Source organism: Mustela putorius, unplaced genomic scaffold, assembly GCF_011764305.1.
Source record: "Mustela putorius furo isolate JIRA1106 unplaced genomic scaffold, ASM1176430v1.1 tig00537227_pilon_pilon_pilon, whole genome shotgun sequence".
NCBI classification, from domain to species: domain Eukaryota; kingdom Metazoa; phylum Chordata; class Mammalia; order Carnivora; family Mustelidae; genus Mustela; species Mustela putorius.
In genome coordinates this window covers 34350622-34368773 of record NW_025422368.1, presented here as the reverse complement: position 1 = coordinate 34368773, position 18152 = coordinate 34350622, and the positions used below count along the sequence as shown (strand labels likewise).

Sequence of the window (18152 nt, the reverse complement as noted above, 5' to 3'; positions counted from 1 at the left end):
ATTAAGGGGGATAAAGACTCTAAATGGCCTCATATCAGCTCATGTCAGGTTTCGCTGTCAAATGAGCTCTAGGGTTACACACGCTTTTCATTTTTGGAACCTTCTGAACTGATCACAACCATGGAAGTTTATCACTCAGAGTGAATAAATGGAAAGGCCATCCATCTACCCGGAAACCTACAGACGGAGGTGGTGTAAGCACACTGGCCTGGTAGGTGGGAGGTACTCTGGTATGGATATCAGGGAGAAGAAGGTTTGGCCAGTGTATTTTCTATAAAGAAATAACTGTTGGATTAATAGCACATTGAGTTTTTCGTCTTCCACCGTGATAAGGAGATAACACAAGTTAGAGGAAGGAGCAGACTGTGTACCTAAGCTACAGGTTAAAAGGACTTGGATTCAAGCTCATGTATGATAAGAGTTTAGAGCCGCACATAGAGATTATTCTTCCTCCTACCTGTCTAACACCACGGGTCTCAGTCTGACCTGTGTATTATACACATAGCCTTCTGTCAACTCTGAGTATGTGTAGGTTTTCTCCCTCCTTTTGAGGGAGAAGCCATTTTAAATTTCTCCCACTTTAAGCCGTATTTCACCTGCTGTTCTGAGATGTCAAGCCCTGCATTTTAGCTCTGCCTTCCAGCTAGAAGAATCTGCAACCACAGATGAAGACCCTCTTGGCCTTGGCCTTCTTTCTCAATCCATTTCCCCCGACTTCCTCCTGGGTAATGGCATCTCTTTTCTTGTCAGTGCCCCTATCTTTTATCCGATTGTTCATCCCCATTTTATAACAATCCAGGAGGACAAAATTGGTGTCTAAAAGGGGCAGTTCTTTTCGATCCCCCCAGACTAGAGCTTCACAGTATAGTCACAAGAGACCAGGCTTTTAAACAAAATTATACAGTGATTTCTTCGTTCCAGAACATATTCTTGTACAACGGAGATTGTTGAGTGTTTGGGGGGCACCCACTATTGAAAAAAATACAGTTTGGGAAATATCCAGCTGCTACCCACAGACCCTGATTCGGCAATGAAAGCTGCCAGCCCTTTGGCTCTGCCGAGCTATGATTGCTTCATGTGGCTTGAACTTTTCACATTTTCCACAGGCAATTCAGAAGGAAACAGGAGATGCTTAGTTGTTTGAGGGCAGTTCTTTCTGCTAGGGGTAAAATGGTGCTTATCCTAGCTCCCTCCTCTGGCTTAAACTCCCTGGTCAGGGAGAATTCAGATAAGTAGAGCAGATATGGCAGAAAGAATGGTGGGAGGAGTGGGAATCCATTCAGAATAAAATATGGACTTTGTGTGAACTTACTCCAAACTGTGACCAGCCCCTGCCTCCGACACAACTGCCCTGGTCTCCTACCACAACACAAGTACTATTCTTCAGGTAATGGTGACTTTGTCCTTAGGTTTTAGGATTATAGTGGGATTCCAGGACAACAAAGTTTAATTATTCCAAGACTTGTCATGGGTCTACAGAGAACCACAGAAGGAAAGGAAGGTCTGTGACAGAACCACCCACCCAGAAAAGCTTTAGAGAAAAAGCTATTTGTTTTCCTGTTACTTCCGAACAATGTTTCACTTGAGGATTCCCTTTTTCCACTTGGGTTTTCGCAAAACCTAGTGGATATAACAAAAGGACAAAAGCTTCCAAATATACCTTAAAATGTACAGGCTAAGGCTGACAGCATTCCAACTGTAAACAAAGGAATTCAACCCATTCTATGATAAGGGAAATATCTTATCACAAAGAGGTTCTTGAATACCCTCAATTCTCCATTTGTTGGAAGACGACAGCTGGTTCAAATACACAGGGAGAGACAGCCCTGAGAGATAATCCATGAGGGTCCATAGTAAATGAGCCCATGCTAATGAAAACAAAAAACTAATCTAGTATAAACCAAACTTACCCTCTTCTCTCAGTCTTAAAACTCTCTCGCAATTTTAAATGAGCTCCTAAAGAAATAGCCAGCTACTATGTGAAGAAATCCAATAAAATAAGGTGAAAGTAAGAAGAGAAAAACTAATATGGCTCCAGCTCATCGCCACCATAACCTCCTCCCACCTAATTCTATCATCCTCCGCCATCATCCTTTCTGACTCCTCTCTCCCACCAATGTCCCCTTCAACTTTTTATCTCGCCAATCCTTCATTAAATAAAGGATACCTTACATGCCCATTCTGTCTGTGGCACCAAGAAGAGGTTAATGAAGCCAAACAGAAATCAAGAGACAGAGTTACAGCTTGGGCAAGTGTTCTGCGGTATAATGACCAGCCCGTGTTATTAATTTAGTTGACACATCAATCTGGTATACAGCAGCCGGGAATGGGACAGCTCTTTTTCAACAAAGCTTTGGGCGAACTCTAAGTCGCAGGCAGTGACAGGCTCTGCAAATTACGGCTGAAGCCACAAATCAAAGAACAATCTTCACGTGTGCACAGAGTGGAAAGGACTGGTGGTCACACACCGGTCTTTGCAGGCACCCAACCTGCATTGCGATCACAAGAACTGTCATCTTCCAGGATGAAGGACAGGGAGATAATTCAGTTGGCAGCTCACTATGTTCCCCCCACTTACATTTTTATCTCCTAATGATTCCCAGGCACCTCTACTGCTTGCATGTACTTCTTCACCTTGCCTCACAAGCATCCATAAAGCATTCATGTAAAAAGGGCCACCAAAACAGAAATAATTAATACAGGGAAGACACAATTGCACAGTAGACCCCATCAGTCTAGAACCATTAGATTGAATCCTCATCGCTTAGATGTTCATGGTATTTATTTGCTAATAAGAAACAAAAAAAAGCCCTTTTTCATTCTGCTCTCAGTCTCCAAAACAGAGTTAGTAGCATGTGAGATTTATCTTCTCCATCCCCCAGATCCCCTACAGACCCACTTGGAAATAAGGGATAAACCACCACAGCTGCTGCTAATGCCCCTGGCGATACATTGTAGCTGTCAGACCACTTTGGGAATCGCATCAGCTGGAGAGAACCACCTTGCCCAAAGTCACACGCTCCCCCCACCCCTTTCCAGGATAAATTGCCCTGAATGACTGCTGGTCAGGGAGTATAAAGACCTTGTCCTCTTGCCCGGACTCTAGACACCTCTGAAGGATCAGTCCATTCTCAGAACTTCCCAACAGGGCTGGTGGGAGCCTCCATTAAGACCACATCACATCTTTACTTCTCCCTCCACCTCCTCCTACCCGATCTTCCCTTTTCACAGTGATGATCTCAAGAGCATTCCCTAATAATCTCCTGTGTGCTCACCTTGGTCTCAGGGTCCGCTTCCTTGGGAACCCAACATGAGACTATTCAGTTCCCTTTATTCAAAACAGAAAAGAAGTGGCCTTAAAAAAAAACAAAAACAAAAACAAAACATCTATTTTCAAACACAGAAATGACCTCTATGTTAGAAAGACAAGTCTCTACCCATTAGTTCCAACAGAGAAAACTGGAACTAATGAGTAGGAATATTAAACATCACTATTCGGTTCAACAGAAGAAACAGGTGTGCAAAAATTATAGTTAATTTAGAATAGAATGAAACTCTAAGTAGTGAGCTCTCTATTGCTATAAGCATTTAAACAGGAGTTGGATTATTATTTGATAAAGAGATGCTCCTCAGCACTCTGCCTGGAAAATGTCATGCTCGCCTTTAAGGTCTAGTTCAAGTGTCAGCTTTTCATTTGTATCCTCTTTCTGAACTTCCCCCAGGTAAGTTAGTTCTTTGCCTTGTACTTTCACAATTGTTTGCATGTGCCTCTATCCTAATATTTATCACATAGGAGGCATATAGTCCATCCTATATGAAACATGAAAACATGTTTCTCAAGAGCAGGGCCTGTGCTTTATTCATCTCTGGATTCCTAGGTGGCATATGAAAAAAAAGTGGTTTTGAATTAATATTTAAAAAGAAGATTCCTTTATTGGGTGAAGATTACCGAAATAACTGATGGTCTCATCTGCTTCCAAATTTCTGTGCTGATGACACATACTGACCTCACAGAAATCAGCTATGAATAGTTACATATATATAAACCATGCTTTTATAAGATGTGAGGGGCTCCCCTGTGGAGCCAGGCAGACAGGCAGAAAATACTAGTGGCCGCTTCCTTACTCCTCCACCACAAATTTCTTGGAAACATCATCTATACTCACTTCCTCCAATTCCTCCTCTCTCATTCTCTATTCCGCTAACTCCAACCAGACTTTCAACTTCACTAAAACTCCTCCTGTCGAATGAAGGAGAGGTGACCTTGATACTGCCAACTCCAATGTCCACGTGCAATCACTGTTAGGGTCACTAAGGTACCCTCCAGACTGAGAAGACACATTAATGCCAAAAAACAAAGCAAACCATTCCATGCCCTTTACCCAGAATTTTGATCAGAGCAATTTACCGAGGAATGGGCAGATGGATGATCTCCAGCACTCCACAGCTCTTTTCCATCCCTCTCCAGACCTCAATCTCCAGTTTTTGTGGAGTGAGGAGCATGGAGGTGAGGTCATAGGGTAATTATCTAAAGTGGGGCTCTCATCTGTGCACCACAGGATCTCTACCAGTTATCTCAAGTGGCAACACCTGTGCACCAGAAGGGAGCCTCTCTACTAGTTACCTCAAGTTGTACCACCTGGGCACAAGGCATGGGGCCAAAGATGGAGTCAGTGTTGCCAGCACTCCTGCACTCATCCTTACCTATGACGAGCATTTGACATGGCTGATCACTTGGCTCCTAGCTAGGCTTTCTTTCCTTGGTTTCCAGGGCCTCATGGTCTCTTGGCTTTCCTCCTAGCTACTGGCTGCTAGTCCTCTGTCTCCTTTGCTGGTTCCTCCTCTACTTCCTGATCTTTTAAAGCTGAGTCCCCCAGGATTAATCCTTGGGCCTCAGGTTGTTTCTATCAACATTTACCTCCTCAGAGATCTCATCCAATCTCCTGATTGAAACCCTATTTATATGCAAATTCCTCTAACACTTCTTTCCCCAAAACTTCAACTTACATATCAGACTACCTATCCTGCATGTCCACTTGGGTATCTTAGAAATATGGCCAGCATTTCCAAGATTGGACTCCGCCTTTCCCATTTCTGTTAAAGCAAGTCAATCCCTCCAGTTCCAACTCCTCTCTTTCTCTGGAATCCTATATCCAATCAACCAACCATGACTGCTGACCTTCAAAATGTATCTAGAACACCACCGATTTTCACCAGCTCCATCAGAGCCACCATCATCCTTCAGCCAGTCACTGTAAGGACCTGCCAACTTGTCTCCTGGCCTTTGCCCTCCAGCCTCCTACAGACTGTGCTCAACAAAGAAGCAGGACAATCCTTTTAAAACTTCAATCATAAGATGGTATTCTCTGCCTCAAACCCTCAATGGCTTCCCAATGCACTAAAAAGAAAAAGCCAACACCCTCGATTTGGACTGCCACTGTCCCACGGGTCCCACCCTGCCAATGGTTCTCTCACTCCGTCTAGGCACTGGGACCTCTCTTGAACATACACAGTCCTGCTCCAGACCTCTAGCTATTTTCTCTGCCTGGAACCCTCTTCTTCCATCTCTCCAGGTATTCACACACACCTGTTTCAAGTCTTTGCTAAAACCTCAAGTTCTCAATAAAGCCCAATCCTGACCCTACAGGGGAATACCAACACCTGCTTGACCCCCTTATCCTACTCCACTTTTTCTTTTTGCCCTAACATTTATCACCATCTGACAGACTATATGAGTAGTTTGATATGTTTATTATGAACTTACTGCCTCTTCCCAACTAGAGTATAAACACCAGGACAAGGATCACTGTTTGCTGCCACAACTCAGTACCTGAGATGGGGCCATAGTAGATGTCTGTTGAATTTAAAAATGTAGTAACTGATGTTGCAACCAGATAATCCTCAAATCTACTTTATCTTTTTTGGCTTTCCCACTGACATTATGTTTTTCTAGTATCACAAAGTCTTTCACATTATTATAATCTGAGCACTTCATAACATCATAGGGATTAGGATCCTGCTAGAACATTAATATAGAATCAGATTAAATAAATCTGATTTTCCTTCCAGTCCCTCCTTCTAGTATATGAGTAAAGAAAATCCTGTACTTCTAAATTCAGTTCTTTTTTTTTTTTTAAAGATTTTATTTATTTATTTGACAAATAGAGATCACAAGTAGGCAGAGAGACAGGCAGAGAGAGAGGAGGAAGCAGGCTCCCCGCTGAGCAGAGAGCCCAATGTGGGACTCAATCCCAGGACCCTGGGATCATGACCTGAGCCGAAGGCAGAGGCTTTAACCCACTGAGCCACCCAGGCGCGCGGCGCCCCTGAAATTCAGTTCTTTAGGAGGACCTGTGTTTGATAAAAGGCTAGAACTGCTAGACGATCTGAAAAGTTTCTGTACTACCACCAGATTTAGGAAACAAGTATGGAAGGTTGTCCATCTACCCCAAGATGGGGTGAGAGGTCAAGGTTGCCCATTGTCCACCTACTCCTAGCTATTTCTTCTTTCTTTCTTTCACACCAAGCAGAGTAGAATCAGAATATGGAAGATAAAATCTTTTCTCTCCCAAAATAAAGAAAGGATTTTTCTTTCCCCATCTAACTCTAAGAAACCCCTTCCTTTGGAGACTAGAAATTCTGATTCTACACTATTAGTTTTTCAGGTGACTAAGGCTGCAGGTGTTAGCTACTTTGGGTGCCTTTGAGTAGTATCAGAGTTTTGTGAGCAATGCCTTGCAAGACAGAGAAAATGCCTGATGTTCTCCAGCCTTGCCATTAGTCAGAAATATCATAAATGAAACACAAGATGGAAGCTCACTGGTGGAGAATCAGGATCTTTCCTGCCTCCTAAATGCCAGATCCATTCTTTTTTAAACCTCTGCACACCAAGAACACTCTGGGTTTTCAAAAGCCCAGGAACAAAACTTCAAGCAGATCAGTCTAGTTTAAGAGCCATTCTGGATAACTAAACAACTCTTGCAAAAGCCAGCATTCTTTTTCTTATTTGCTTTTTCAGAAGATAATATGGCTTTCTTCTTGAATTTTGCCCCATTTTGCTCACTGACTGAGTCTCCTTCTTGGATGTGCTTCAATTGCTAAGCGTAAGGCACAGTTGAGAAGCAAACTAAAGGTATTCACTTTGAGAATGTCTACAAGGTTCTTCCTATTGCAGAACTCAGAGACAAAATAATAGCAAGAAGAAAGCTTATTATAAGACAGGCAGAGGGGGCAATAAGAGAAGAATAAAAAGGCAGAGTTCCTCTCACTAGCATACCCAAATGAATTACAGAATTAACTAAGGGAGAAAAGGGCTTGGCTAATACTAAGAGAACTTCTAGAATGTGCTTGTGCTCCCTCGTAAGGTATCAGGACTGCCAAAATCTTAACAAGCCTATTTCATTTCATCTTAAATTAAAATTCATCTCTAGGGCCTACTCCATTATGCACATCAAAACAACTCTCAGATGGATTGGCTTGTATTTTTATTAAGAGGTTATTTTCTATAAAAGAGCAAGCTGACAAGTTCAACAACAATCAAGTTCGATGGTTGAATAAAAGTACTTTTAAATAAATGCAAGGGAAGAAGGTGGGGGGAAAGGAGAAGTAGGAAAAGAAAGTGAAATGGAAAGAGAAAAAATAGTATAAATATTAAACAAGCAGTATTCATTAGACAGTAGAATTATCATTATCAGACTACATTTTTTAGGTAAATTTAAAGATCGATTGTGGGGGCACCTGGCTGGCTCAGTCAGTAGCACATGTGACTCTTGATCTCAGGGTTGTGAGTTTAAGCCCCAGACTGGGTGTGGAGCCTACTTAAAAAAAAAAAAAAATAGTGTGGCCAACACTATTATCGATCTGGGCATTTCACAGGATAAAAAGAAAGGCAACATAAAACTAAACAATATAACCGAAAGGGAAAACAAAAGAAATATTAGGCATGAAATACTACCTTTCAAACTGCCTATGCTTTTGAAGTCTTTCCACTTAACGTGAGCCAAGGGGGTAGAGTTTATAGAACTGTGGTTATTAATGAAAGGACAGGGTTAAATACATGCTGGGGATGGTATTTGACTGACTAGCAGCGTTTTTCAGAATAAAGATGTTGACATTTGTCTCAAATAAATTAACATTCCCATCTCTTCATACATATTTGATCAGAACATCACATTCACATACCAATGGGAGTACAGAAGAGGGAAGGTGCTCACAGGAGGGGAAGGATAGAGGAGGCTTTTGTATTTGATCAAGCGATGAGTGTCAGCACCTCATTTGTTGCTGAAAATAACAAAAGCACTGGTTCTAGGCATAGTGATTATGTCCATACACATGGGTCTTTTAAGAGATCTCTGGAAAACAGGGAGTTCTCGTGCTTCTGTTCCTTCTCCATACAGAAAGACAAAGTATTCCTGAATTTAGAATTTGGACCAGTCATACTCATTTGGCACAGGTTAACAAGCCAATATCTCCAATGGTAGAAAAAAGTTTTCTGAGAAGTTTTTGGGTTTTTTGTATTTGGTTTTGGTTTTGGTTTTTTGTTGTTGTTTTTTCTTTTCTTTCTTTCTTTTTTTTTTTTTTCACTAAACATCCGGTGATCGGTATTCCTATGTCCCTGGATTGGAAAACTGATCACTGCTTCCTCACATCAGCAAAGCACGGCTGTTCACAATCAACGCGGCTTTGAATTTATTCGCATCTCCCAAACCAATTTGGTCCTCCGTCTAAAAGAGGCAACGCATTTCGAAGGGCTCCAGAAATGAAAATAAAATTGCACACAGGCATTTTAAAAATATATATACATGTCTTCAACAGCTCGTCAGCACCTGCCTATCTTGGCCTCTCTTAATTGTAGGACTTAGAACTTGAATCACCAGGCATGTCTTCCAATCTTTCAACTGGGACTGGCCAAGAACTCTCCTTACCCACATATTCTAGAGCTGATGGGATTCCTCTAGGCCCAGAATTTGGTGCACCTGATGTGAGCCTGGCTGAGTACAGACCTGTCCAACCAGAAGAAGCCTTCCTTCCTAACAGCCTCACCATGGGTCCAATCCAAAGGACTAAGTGTCTTTCTCATGGTCTTGAGTTTTCTTCCATCACTTTTGGATGAGGCTGCCCACTCAGAAGTTCCAACTATTGTACACAGTCCCTGACAAACTGCCAACAGCCCTGATGTTGGCCTCTGTTCCCTATTTCTGCAGATGGCCAGCCGAAGTCTGACACCCCTTGCCTGACTTTAACAGGGAGATGATTAGCACGTGAGGAGTGCCAACAGTCTGCTGCTTTGTACATTATTATCTCAACTCCCTGTGCAGCCATGCCAATCTGAATTGTACCAGGTTTCTCAGAGCTTGCTGGCCCCCACGCTGTGGCAGGCAGCCCCCTGGCAGGATTTGGTCCAGGCTTCCCAGTTCTCTGACCTTCCCTAGACTTACCATTCAGATTCTGGTATGCATGGCATCAACAGAGTGAAACTGGTACCCCGTATTTGACTGGCTGCATCCAAGATGACTTGAGACTTTTTTCATTTCATATGAAGCAGGAAAACTGCTCTCCTTTTCCAGAATTATTCAACTCTTACTTTTGCTATGCCTCATTTATGTCTGCTGGTTATTAACACTAAAAGTGGATCCTTAAGGGTTCAGAATTCCTAACCGCATACTCTTTGTTTTCTTGTCCTCATGCTCTGGATGGCATGGGGATATAAGTCTCACTGAGAGTATGACACCGTCTATTAGAACCAATACCCAGCTCTTCAACTGCTACAGAGAGAAGCACACCAAAACTATTCTTTCCAACCACATGAGCTTGTCCACGATTCCTTGAAAACAACCTATGCTTCTTTTTTTTTTTTTTTTTTACCCATACAAAGAAGGAATACTTGGTTTAGAAGGCAGAATAGGGCAGATCTAGCTTTTAACTCACTCAAGGGTCACTCCCTCTGGCCCAGGCTGTGCCCTCTGACTCAGTTGTACCAACTCTGCCAACATTTCCAGAAACCACCTTGTCACTGTTACACCGCAGTCCCATTTGAGGATCTTTCCTTTTTTGCCTTCTTTTTCCACAGTCCTATAGTTAAATGGATAAAAACTCCATTGGAATGTCCCCAGTGGTCTATACCTTGAGCCCAACCAGTATTTCCATTCTTCTCTCTAGGGTCTTGGGGAGGTGAAATGCTGTCAATATCTCAACTTGACTCTAGAAGATGAGCCAAATGGGGACAAGCAGTAGCCTTCATTCAAGAGACAGATCAAAACTGGCGAGATCCTTCCTGTAAATAAGAACTTGGGAAGTAAACAAATGGCCCACTTACTCATTCTTATTTTGAAGTTTGTTTATTTGTTTTTAAACCACATTTAATAGTCTTCAACATTTCTATAGTGCATAGCATTTCACCTGAATACCTTTCCTCTGATGGGGGAGCATGCAAGCACGGGAGAAAAAAAAGTTCTTTAAAAGAAAATGCCGATTGGCATTCCAAACAGAAAGAAGTTCAGAACTCTCTGGAGAAGAGTCACTGTTACAATCAGATGCAGCATTTATTAATCTCTAATCTGGATCTTTCACAGTTGGGCTTCTGCCTGTGGATGAATCATCTCAGACAAATCTGAGTCTTACATACACAGTCTCATTATCTTTAGAAGTGGCAGGAGAGAAATTCACCTGAAGCTATCAGGTTCACATTAGCTGGCTGTTGAATCGTGATCCATGTTAACAAAACAAAATGGAGCCTCCTTATGGCTCAGCAACAACATTTTTATATTAATTCAGTATTGCTAAAAGGTGCCAATATGTCAATCTTTTATAAGCATGGCTTATTTAACTCTGTTAAATAATGCCAGCCCCAAATCTCAAAGAACAGATATTAACTACAGTGGCTTGAGAGGACACTAGTCCTACTTAGAAAAGGTCTATGATTAAATCACTTTGGGAGAATATGAGATAGAACTAGATGATTTACCAAGTCTTCAAAGAAAATGCCTTAATTTTCCTCCTTTACTTAGGCCAGTGGCAATCTTGACTTTCAGAAATTCTTCCCTACGTCTATCTTGATTCCATCATCCTGCAGAGTCAGCCCTTTGGCTTTCATGCTTTCCTTGATGAAAGGCATGTAACAGGCCTTCAAAATTCTTATGGAACTAAATCAAACTGATTTCAAGATAGATGATGGCTTGCTTCAAGAAGGATACATACAGTTCCCATTACAATATTTACTGAATTGCTTTATAGAGTACTACATGCTATACATGTATTATGTCTATTAATTCTCACATACCTGTGAAGTAAACCCTATGACCCTCCATTTCACCAACAGAAAATGAGCTTTAGAGACATTAAGTAATTCACCTGAAGACACCGTTGGTTTGAGAATCTGGCTAGGTATGACTTCGGAATGCACACATTCAACTAGTGCCCCATACATCTTCAAGCTTCCTTTAACCATCTCTGTAGCTCCATCTGAACCATCTATACCTCCTATTTTGTGAACCCACAGAATGAATGATCACAGTCATCTAGTTAAATTCTACCTCATCGCTAGTAATACAGATTATTTTCGTGAGTTCCTTAAGCCTTACTCCTATACACCCATTCTCTAGCACATGGGTACTACTAATGAATGAGTAATAGATTTGGCGCATGTTATTGCCCTGCAGTATTCTTCTACCAGACATCATACAACCTGTCCTTTATGACCTTATTGTTTGTTAATCAAACATTTATTAAATACATATGAGGTGCTGCAGGAGGTCGAGATGAAGTGTAAGTCATCATCCTCATCCTTAGGGTGAGCTAATTGGAAGGTAAGATCAAAATATACCAAATAATTGATGACTTTCTTAAGTTAAGTGATAACATGAGTTTTAGAATATGTCATAGGAATGATGAGAACAGAGGGCAGTATGGTTGGACTGTTACATTTCCTAAGCTTCTTTATACTTACCTCTCTCCTTGCCAATCCTCCCACTAGCTCTGTGCAGTCAGAAAATTAAGCACCCATGCATTTCAATCCAAATATGACTATGGATAGAAGCAAAAGTAACACTGGCCTTGAACTCAGCCTTTGATTTGTCCTCAGGTGGATTACGGGTGTCCGGTGTCCACTATCTCAGGTGCAATGTAGGGGTTGACGGACATACCATACAGTATCATATCCATAGCACTCTAGTCTAAATGAATTACATATAAATCTGTCTACTTGATCTATCCAGTCTTTCATTTTCATCTCAGAAGATTGGATTAGGATGACAGGACTCGTCCTTTATGAAGTCAAGCTATCCAGTTTAAAAACTTTCTTCTCTCCCAATAACTGCAAACTAATTTTGTTAAGATTTCTGTTCAGTGTTCCTTCAGAAAAGCTAGGGGAATGTTAATTCTTATCTTTCCCTTCTCTAAGTGTATTTGTGTTCTTGACCCTTTGGCTCTCTAATATCTTTCAGTAATTCTGCACCTTGGTCAAGAGGTCAATCATTTAAGCATTCCTTCCATTGAGATGACCTAGGATTGCAAATTTAAATCTAAGCAACTCACAAAAGCATCCTGATACCAAATTTTCTCGCGTTTAGTTTGAAAGTCCCTGAGCCCTAGTCACTTAAAAAAGACACAGATGACTACTAAATGCTATCAGTTCTCAAAACTGCCTCCAAGTCTATTAAGAAAGCATGATATTATTTTTTTTTAACTTTCTTACTAGCAAAGCAAGTATATATTCTAAGATCTTTTATTTTGGGCCTCATCAAATTGAATGGCTCTATAGTAACAATAGCATCCCTTAGTAATAACATAGTAACACAGTTCTCACCATTTCTCAAAAAAAAAAAAAAAGACAGAGGTGAAACAGAGGTGATTCCAGGTGTAAACAGGGTGGGACACAATGTCCTCAGGAGCTCAGTTAGCGCAAAAGTTCAGTAAGGAACTTTGGTGATGAAGGGTAAACTCATTTCTCCTTAATTCTTTCAACTTCTTAACCCTGAGAATAATTTCCAGGTTCCCCTATCTTTTCCTTCACATAAAGACAAAGATCTCTTGCACTGGTCACAGCAAAACATTTCAGATACCTAATTGGCTTTATTTATTAAGTATATTCTAGAAGAGGGTTTTCATGTTGCTCAGTGAGTCACTTCTAGAGGCACAATCAGTTAAGCCTCCTCCTTTGATATGTCAAGGAGTATATCAATCACGCCTAATTTTTCCTTCAGATTAACCTCCCTTGACCACAGGCTCAGCTTCTCTTCGCACAGCACAAGTACTACTCACCAGAAGTGGATGCATGGCTGATGCAGCCTGTCCTTAAGCACTCTGGGCCTGATCTGAAAAGAAGAGCCCCAGCTCATCAGACTGTCTGTCTCTCTTAGGAATCAGAGCCAAAACCCAGAGAAAAATGGGTGGGTCTTTTATCTATAACATGAACTAGATTAGGGCCCATGACAAAGCAAGGTCATGCGCACTGTGAAACAATGAAAAAACAGAAGCTATGGAATGGCAGAACAGGACTGAAGTAGAGGTCTTCAGATCCATGTGAGAATCAGAAAGACTTCAAAATACAGACCAAAATGTTGAGAGACCCAGCAGGTCGCCAGCCTGGTATGGTCTTAGTTCCTCACGGCTTTCTAGCTCTTTCCAGGTACAGCTCACGATAAATTACCCAGTATCTTGGTTTTGTTTTTGTTTTTGCTTGGTTTGTTTTTGTGGTTTTTTTCTTTTTTCTGAAATAACTTAGCTGGTCTTTGCTTCTGCCAATCAAAAGAGCCTAACTAAAAATAAAAAGGCTACCAAGAGTTACTATGTTCTTGCTTTATATCATTCTTGCTTGAAATCTATTCTACAGTTTTCCACTTTCATGGGGAAAATATCTTCCTAGATGACCTTCACCTTGGTGAGGATCACTGCTGAGTCTGAGACTGCTGGAGTAGAAAGGGTGGCTAGACAGAGTCCCCTCTAGTAATCCAAGGTCATTCACATAAGACCCTGCCCCCCAAGGCCCTGCTTATTGGTGTTTGTTCAGTACATAACCCATGGCTAATAGAACTGGGCCCAGCAAGTTGGTACAACTCACTTGGAGATAAAGTCAAATGATGTACTTGATAGTTTAGAGTATCCTTGGAGATAAATACTACTTAAGATGCTTAGCAAAACAATATCCCTTTGACACACATTGATAGGGTTAAGAAGTTGCTTGTAAATGTGCCCGCAAAATAAAGAAAAAAGTCTGGCGAATGATGTCATGTACCAAAGATTACAGGCAGACTGTACATGTACACTGAAAAGAGCAAAGACACCTAAGTGATGCGACAGCTAGTTCCAAGGCCACCAGGACCCACACACAGCTCTACGGGGCTTTGGGGAAGGCTGTTGCTGCAACTTGAGGCCAACTCATAACATTTCAGAAAAGGAGCTATTTATTTTTACCTGATCTTCTATTTTGTTTGGATTTCTGCTAATCTGCATATGGCTCCCACTTTACTAGCTATAATATTTTATTAACAATATTGTATTAAATCATTAATTATTAATGTTAAGTAGTAATTATATTATTATTATTGTTAAATAAAAATTTATTAAATTATCTTTATGATACTTTAATAACTCCAACAATATTAATTACATCTTATTCTCCACAGTTGCAAGAAATGAAATTTCCCCCACCTTGCCCTTCTTTCTCTAGTACCATACCTGAACAAAACTAAATTCACCCCAATCTTTTCCCCCACCTTGACCTTCTTTCTCTAGTACCATACCCTGAACAAAATTAAATTCACCCCAATCTTTGACTTTTTCCTCACTGTACCTACAATTGCTCTGCACTCAGTTCAAATCAATTAATTTCCCACATCCTTTTGAGTTTAGGATGGAAGACCTGGCTTTAGCCATCAAACTTAGAGTTCAGTCTTCTGAACTCCCAGGCGAGATCTCATATGGACCTGTCTATCCATGATCACTACAAAAGGACTGAATGTTCATTGGCTTTGACCAAATTTGGCTCATTCTGAGGGTATCAGGAAATGTACAATGGTGATTAAGTAATTGTCAGAAAGACTTACTTCTGAAGTATTTAATGTGTAGCAGAAGGTTACATTGTTTTTTTAGCCTGGAGATTAAAGGTGAAATAACTTTAATTGAGCCCTTAGGATTAGTATTTCAACACAAAGCTTGCAACCAGAGCTTTCTGCACAGCTCCCAAGTTTTCAGGCACATCCCTGAAAGGGCAACAGCATACACTGACAGCATTCTCCTATCTATCTTTCCTTTATCCAGCCACTGGTGTTTGTTTAGTGTGTAACACATGGCTAACATAGAATGTGGCACAGCAAGTCGGTACAAATCACTTGGAAAGAAAGTCAAATCATGTACTTGATGGTTTAGAGTCTACTTGGAGATTAAAAATGAATGCTTTCCGGGACGCCTGGGTAGCTCAGTGGGTTAAGCCGCTGCCTTCGGCTCAGGTCATGATCTCGGGATCCTGGGATCGAGTCCCGCATTGGGCTCTCTGCTCAGCGGGGAGCTTGCTTCCCTCTCTCTCTGCCTGCCTCTCCATCTACTTGTGATTTCTCTCTGTCAAATAAATAAATAAAATCTTTAAAAAAAAATGAATGCTTTCCTTTAACAAGCTATGCAATAGATACAAATAAATACTCATCTCTTTCTCAGGCATAAACTTGCATGGATTTAAAAAGAAGACTTACTAGGGCACCTGGGTGGCTCAGTCAGTTAAACGTCTACCTTGGGATCAGGTTATGATCCTGGGGTCCTAGGATTTATTTCCCACATTGGGTTTCCTGCTCAGTGGGGAGTCTTCTGCACCCCCCCCCTGCCACCCCAGCTTGTGTTCTCTTTCTCTCTCTCTTATTCAAATAAATAAAATCCTCTAAAAATAAATAAATAAAAAGATTTACTAAGAAGCCAAGGTCAAAAAACAAACAAACAAACAAACAAACCAGTGAGAAGAAGCATAACTCGGCTATGGAAAGAGAATTGGATTTGGAATTTAAAAATTCATATTCAAATCTGGAAACTTTTTATAGGTGTGTGTTCTTAGACTGTTATTTCATTTGCCCAAGCATTATCTCTTCCTATAAAATAGAAGTGCTAATTCTTCCTCTATAGAGTTGTAAAGAAGATCAAATGAGACAACACACAGGAAGCTGCCTAGCACAGTGCCTGACACACAGTCAGTTTTCAGACAAATAAAGTGTGACTGTGCTCCCCACATATGATGGCCAAAATATATAAGCAAGGAAAAGTTTTATTTTGTGCGTATTCACAAACTGGTTGACAAATTCTTCATCGTTTTCAGGGTCCTCATGGAGTAAACATCCATTCCATTCAATTAAATACAGCTTCCGAGCTTGACCAGACCTTTGGTACAACTCAGAACATCATGGGCTCCTAAGCTGTCACTTTCTAAATATGTGAGGACGCTTAAAACCCAGAATACTTGAAATAAGAGTAAGAGGAGACAGGCAGAAATAATAAGTTTAAATTCTAAATATCCAGATCCCTTAAGACAGTACATTTCTATCACCGGCAACATAGCAGCCTTGCAACAGATTTGTTTTTTCTTTTATAAATCAACTAATTTCTAAATATCTTCACAGGTCTACAAAAATAATCACACTCACCAACACTATTCCTCCTCATCAAAACCACCCCCAGCTCTGTACCTAATGTATTCTCATTTAGCAAAATCTCAACCTCTATTCTTACCAACCCTCAATGGTAAAATAAATGATCTGAGGCTCATTCTCTGGAAGAACTCAGTGATGTCATTGATTATAGTTGTGAGGAAATCTCACACTCAAAGACGAGAATGGTAGGAACCCTTGAACAGCTGGACTCCAGTGGGGGTGTTGGGTTGGAATTGGATGGTCAGATCTGTTGAACTGACCATTGTTCCTGTATACCCAAACCTCGGGCACAGATTCTCAGGCACAAACTTCACAAATTCCTTCCCATCTAAGCCATATTGAAACCACAAGGCTCTATTAAAGAGTCAAAATTTTCTCTATTCAGAGGCCTGAATTTTCCTTGGTTTTTTTTTTCCCCCTCAAATTCAATTTTATGTTATCTAAAAGCGCCAATGTTCTCAGTTGTGAGTTCGTGCACGCATACACCTGCACGGTGTGTACACATGCCAAAAAGGCAGAAGGGAGTCAACACAGAAAGATCTATACATAGAGAATACACACATGTTAAATACATGAAGCAGGTCATGGTGAGATAGACCGTAACATTAGTAAAAGTTGTTGGCTGATTCTTCATCATGCGAGCACAGAGAATCGCTTTGGAAAAGAAGTCTAAATCTTCCCAGAAGCACTCACAGACCAACAAACACATTCTCTCCTTGGGGAGAAGTGAAAGACTTTGAAGCATAACAAAACTATCATTCTTGGTATGGACAACACTGATCTCTGGAGAAGAGGTGGGGGAAGTAATAAGGGGTCAAAGATCCTATTGGGAGAAAAGAGACTTCCAACCTTCCAACTTCTTTGAAATTACTGGAAACTCTTCTGTACATTGTTATAGTCCAGACTGAGACCACTGACAGAAAAAGAAAATGAGGGAATCCTCCATGAGATAATGGAGAATCTGCAATATGAACCCAGCTCTATGTAAAGAATTGGAAGTTCACAAAGGAAGACCAGTTTTAACACTGATAGTGCTGATTCTGGAAGTCCTTCCAGACATAAACATCCCAGAAGATTGGACCTATCTTGGGATCAGTGAAGGAGAAAATGAATACACTTAAAATATTGCAAGCCAAAGACAAACGGTGGCGGTGGGGGGGAAGGTCAAGGATTGCTCTACTGCAGTTCTCTTTCCATCTGAAGTTTAGAATCAGGCTGAACTGTAGCGTTAGTAAACTCTTGGTGTTCTTGAGAAATCTGGCATGGATATTAGGAAGATCTTCAAAGGGTGAAGTTTGCTTTTCCTATTAATTTAGGAGACAGTTTTAACAGCAAATCAAACACCAAAAGATGTGACCCTTCTTTTCACCCAAGTTGATGACTGGTACAAATGAGTACCAAACCAGTTACACACATTAGATAAAGATAGAACCACTTTGGGCCCAATTTAGTTAATTTTGCAAGTGAGTTTTTATCAAAAAGTGAAAAAACAGAAGTGTAATGAGATGAAAGGTAAACATGCAGGTG

General features: G+C 40.9%; 1 protein-coding gene across 2 annotated transcripts in view; it reads right to left on the bottom strand.

Annotated features, from left to right (window-relative positions):
• The window catches only part of GRIN2B (glutamate ionotropic receptor NMDA type subunit 2B), a 423927-nt gene that overhangs the window by 194761 nt on the left and 211014 nt on the right, over nucleotides 1–18152 (bottom strand). The gene's annotated exons all lie outside the window — the stretch shown is intronic.